This window comes from Vipera ursinii (assembly GCF_947247035.1).
Source record: "Vipera ursinii genome assembly, chromosome: 3".
NCBI classification, from domain to species: Eukaryota; Metazoa; Chordata; class Lepidosauria; order Squamata; family Viperidae; genus Vipera; species Vipera ursinii.
The window spans coordinates 212,196,521-212,201,901 of record NC_139516.1 but is presented as its reverse complement, the minus strand read 5'-3'; the positions used below and the strand labels follow the sequence as shown (position 1 = coordinate 212,201,901).

At 48.6% G+C, this 5,381-nt stretch overlaps 1 long non-coding RNA gene across 1 annotated transcript in view; it reads left to right on the top strand.

Moving 5' to 3' along the window:
• Positions 1-1,880: 1,880 nt before the first annotated feature.
• LOC310638796 overlaps positions 1,881-5,381 on the top strand; it is a 30,082-nt gene continuing 26,581 nt past the window's right edge. The window contains exon 1 of the long non-coding RNA XR_014492188.1: positions 1,881-1,912. This is a non-coding gene — a long non-coding RNA (uncharacterized lncRNA). The remainder of the gene's footprint in view (positions 1,913-5,381) is intronic.

Sequence of the window (5,381 nt, the reverse complement as noted above, 5' to 3'; positions counted from 1 at the left end):
ATTCGATCTTGGAAGAGCAGACAGGGCTTGATGAATTAAACGACAGCTTCTTTCATGACATGCTGCTGAATAGACCACACCTGGGGTGGCCTGTACCTGCGGGGTTCCTCCTGTAGTTCGTAGGAGCCCGAGGAGTTAGATGTACAGGGGTAACTGCTACGGGTCGTACAGGTTGGGGTGGGGGGCAGGCAAGGAGGCCCTGCATTTCCAAGGCATGGAACAGCCTCCCTGCGAAAGGCAAGCCGGTCCCTGATCTGATGTGGCCATCGCCGTTTTTTTAAAAGCAGGACCTCTGGAGTCAGGCCGACTCGCGCCCTCCGTCTCTGCCACCCCGGGAAGGGCAGGTGGGAAGGCGGAGATCCTTGCAAGAAGCCAGCTGGTGCCCGAGGGAGGCGGGGCGGGCAGGACGGGGCGACGGCTTCCTTCGCTCCAGGGCCGCCTCCACGCAATGAGGGAGCTTCGTCCCGCAGCGCAGGCAGGAATGGATCCTCCGGGTGTCCAAGCGGGTCTTCTGCTTTTCGTTGACAGCCTGAGTCTGCCTGGCCGTGGCCGGAGTGGAAGGAAGGGGGAATCCCCTGAGATGGCCCTCCCCTGCCTGCCGAGCGGCCAGGGGCCCCAGCAGAGTCACCTGCGCAGCATCGGCCCCCGGGCTTCCGTCCCCGGCAGCTGTGAGGTTATCCAGTAAGTAGCACCCCCTCCCCTCCGGAGGGCAGAGCCTCGTGGTCGGGGGGTCTCTCCAAGGAGGGGGGGGACAGCAAGGCCTCTGTGTGGCCGCCACTGTTACCAAAGCCCCACCCCTCTTAGACAGGCATTGGGGGGGGGTTGGTCACCTAACGAGGGCCACCCCGGGGACCTCCCCGTTGTCCCCACTCTGCAGACAGCCTTGCTTGGGATACAGGTGGTCCTCGGTTTACAACAGTTCCTTTACTGACCGTTGAAAGTTACAACGTCACTGAAAAAAGTGACATGTCTGTTTTTCACACTGCTGCAGCCTTCCCATGGTCATGCAATCAAAATTCAGGCATTTGGCAACCGACTCGTATTTATGACGGTTGCAGAGTCCCTGGGATGTGTGTGTCACGTGATCCCCTTCTCACAAAGTCAGTGAGGGAAGCCAGATTGGCTTAAGAACAGTTTGACTAATTTAACAACTGTGGTGATTCACTTAAAAGCTGTGGCGAGAAAGGTCGTAAAATGAGACAACTCACTTAAATGTTTCACTTATCAACAGAAATTTTGGGCTCGGTTGTGGTCATAACTTGAGAACTACCTGTACATAATGGTCGGATAGTTGGTTTAATTTTCCACACCTGTTCCTTCTACTTAAATTCACATTTCTGCCTGTCAAATGTTTTAAGTCGGATACCCGTGTATGAATGTACCCATCGTGCTACCCCCTTCTTCAACTGGCAGAAAAAGGAAGGCAAAAGAGAAGAACTCGGCCTCCTTTATCCCAATCCCTCGCTCGCTCGCTCTCTCCATCCCTTTCTCGCCTCCCCACTTCCCTGGCCCCGTGCCCGGCTGCTTCTGCCTTTGTCCCCGGGGGCAGCTGCCTTGGCTCGGGAGCTTTGGGGCAAGGACCCTCTTCCAAGCTTTTGGGGGAAATGGTGGGGAAGCTCCCCACTCCAGCCTGCCCCTTGTCCGCCAGCCAGCCGGAGGAGTTCCTTTCCAGCTGGCTGTTGTCTCCCAGCTGTTTCCCCCAGAACAGATTTTTAACAATATGGCTAGCTAGAGTTTTTGTCTCGCTGTCTCTGTGTCTGCTTTTTAATATTGTGGTGGGGATGTTTCATTGGGCTATTCCTGAACTATCCCAGCATCTTGTCCTCTACAGCAGGGGTCTCCAAACTTGGCAACTTTAAGACTTGTGGGCAGCGCGTGCTGGCTGGGGAATTCTGGGAGTTGAAGTCCACAAGTCTTTAAAGTTGCCAAGTTTGGAGACCCCTGATCTAAAAGACAATCAGAAAGCCAGCTGGAAACCACACGGAACCACGTAGTAACCTTACAAACACTGTACTTATTTCTTTCTCCCAAGCTTTGACAAGGCCATCACCCTGTTCGGCCGAAACCACCAGGTGGTGGACTATTGTCTTAGCTCTCCGGCCGCCACCCCCACAGACCTCAAGTACATCTCTCGTATCCATGCGCGGATAATCCGGACAGATGGCGCATACATCCTGGTGGACTCCAGCCTGACGGGCGTGTATGTCAACGACATCCGCATTGAAGGTACGTGTAGGCAGCGTCCTTAAGAGAGGCATGAGGGACTATGGCTCTGGGGCCTGCCCTGGTTGACTGTCAACTACTAATAATTCTTTTATCAATGGCGGTTATATTCCCAAATCCAGCAGCTGTGCCAGATTGTGAGCCTGTAACAAGAGGAGCTTTGTGACAAAACCTCTGAACTTTAAACATATTTTAAAAACTCTTTTAATGGATCATTTTGTGTGCAGGTAGAGTAATTTTGCGAGAAGGAGATACAGTCACTTTTGGCCATCCTGCTGGGAAAAACCTGCTCCTGGGAAGCTACACACGGCAGCCAAATTCTCCCTTTTACTTTCTGGTAAGACTTTCCCTGCACATTGTATAAATGCACATATTGGTCAGAAAATGATTTAGTGTGATTAACCATCTTACTTGCAAACAGCTCCTAACGCTAAATGAGGAATGTCACGACAGTAAGGCAAGCGCAGCATAAATTACAGCCTGACCTTGCAGTGTTTTTGATGAACCGGTCTGGGTGACATTTTGTTCCTTCCTACGAGGTCAGGATGCCGCTAGCTATGCAGGAAGTCCTTGAGTTGTGATAGGATTTGTGATTTTCATCACCAAGCAATGCCGTTGTAAAGCGCAATATCACATGACTGCATCGCTTAGTGACAGCAATCCCACATGCCATCGTAAACCAAATCCTGCTGGTCGTTAGGCAAGGACCCTGGCTAATCCAGGTCAGTCTAGATGTTGAGACGAGCACAGAGAAGAGCAACGAAGGTGATTAAAGTCCTGGAGATTAAAACACGTGAAGAGCAGCTGCAGGAATTGGGTAGGGCTAGAGCGAGGGTTACCGATGGCTGAGCAACCAGCCCAGCCCAGTGGAGTCTCCTGAATAAGGTGAGGCCAGGAGATTGCCCACTGGTGCTCTGGAGGGCTGCTTCTCGTGACTTCAGGCGACTGGAAAAGTCATCAAGCTCACAGCCATAGGGGAGGCTTTAAGGATACCGAGTTTGCTTAAAACTTCGCTTTCTTAAATCACATATAGATTATCGTTATTTCAAAGCTAAAAGAAGCCTTCAGAATAGCAGGACACAAAAACAATGAGCTTTATTCCAGATTTTTATTTTTGTGAAATGTTTGATTAGGAAAAAGACAGCAAGAACTTTTATTGGTGATTGGTGCTATGTAGCAGTTCAGGACTGAGCTGTGGATTTTTTTATTGCGCTCTGGGCTTGGTGGGTTTTTTGCAGAATTTTCATGACCCAAACTGGGCAGTTGCTAACCGCTGCCTGCAAAGAAGATTGGAAGCTGTTTTTCTTTTTCATCTTTATTCACCGCTATTCTTTATTCTTTTCTTTTAAAAAAAGTTATTTAATTCTTCAGGAAAAAAACATTAATCACCCTTTTTCTTCTTTTTGCAGTTTGAGCATTGCGATTGCTGTCCTGATCAGATGCAAAGTGTTTATGGAGACAGAAGAAATTTCCCCCAATTATTAAAAGTGAGAAATACAAACACGTGTTTTCAGTTAACAGCCGAGTCCACAAATTGTGTTAAACCATTATTTTCTCTTAACAATTGTTGAATAAACTACAACAAACTCCTGTATATACAACAAATAAAGTTGTCTTTACAGGAGAGAGTTAGTTTGGTGTAGTAGTTGAAATGCCAGGCTTCAAAGTGGGAGACGGTGAGTTCTAGTCCTGCCTAAGGTCTTCAGGAGTCAGTGGTCATAAATCTAATACAGGTTGTCCTCATTTAGTGACCACAGTTGGGACTAGCCGCTCTTTGTTGTCAAGCAAAGTGGTTGCTAGGTCGGAAATCATATGACCGTGCTTCCCCTTTTCCTACTCCAATGCCCTTTGGAACGCTCACTCAGGAACTGGGATAATTAGCAAGAAAGGAATTAATGTTTGTATTTACATTCAATAGAGAGGAAGGGATTACAAGAGAATAAGTAGGTATACAGTGGGGAAAAACACATAAAAAGAATGCAATGGCACCAGCAGTCCCGGGCATGCAAAGCCTGATGGATTCCCCATTGTGTGTATGCCTGCTTATTCTCTTGTAATCCTTTCCTCTGCAGTCTTTCTGCTCTGTAAGGCAAGGGGAAGAAAAAAACTGGGCAGGCACAGGAGAGATTGTCTACAGAAATTGCTTGACTTTGCAGCAAAGATGATTGAGGGCTGGAAGCTAAAACACGTGAAGAACAGTTGCAGGAATTGGGTATGTCTGGTTTAATGAAAAGAAGGACTAGTGGAAACACGATAGCAGCGATCCAGTATTTGAGAGGCTGCCACAAAGAGGAGAGGGTCAACTTATTTCCCAAAGCACCAGAAGGCAGGACAAGAATCAGTGGATGGAAACTAATTAAGGGGAGAACCAACCTAGGACTAAGAACAGTTAAACAGTGGGACAGAAGTTGCCTCCGTGAGTTGCAGGTGCTGTCACTGGAGGCTTTTAAGAAGAGACTGGACAGCCATTTGTCTGAGATGGTAGAGGGTTTCCTGTTCAAGCAGGGGGTTGGACTAGATGACCTCCAGGTCCCCTTCAACTCTTGTTATTCTCTTATTTTTTTTACAGATTTTTTCCACACTTGAAAATAGAATTTGGATAGAGTCATAGTCTGTAGGTGGATCTCCATCTCCAACGCTTCTCAAATGTTGATAGGCATTAATGTCTGTTAACAGAAGACAGAAGCATTGGAAATGGGAGTTCCACCCGTGTAGGAAGCGGGACAGGTGGAATCCTTTCCGAAGTAGCCACCTGGTGTGGCTGAGCTTGCAGAAGTTCTCTGAATCCTGAGAGCTTCAGTTGCAACACATATCAAAGGTGCTAATTTGGGGCAGCAGGCAAAGGAGACCATGACAAATTCGGGGACTCGTATGTGGGAGAAGCTGAGGCCTCTTTGCAAAGATCTGAAAGATGCAAAGTGTTTTTGTTGCTGATCTCTCAATTTTGTTTCTTCCCGCAGCGTCCTGACATGGTTTCTGCAGGAGTTTCACATCCAGGCAACCCGAACTTGGCATTTGTGCACTACATTTCCCGTCCTCAGATGGCACTATCAGGGTTCCTGCCAGGGCAGGCCCCTCTGTTGAACTCTGTCACACAGTGTGACCACCACACTGCTTCGGCCCCACCACTAACCCCAGTTCTTTCCGCATCTTCCCCA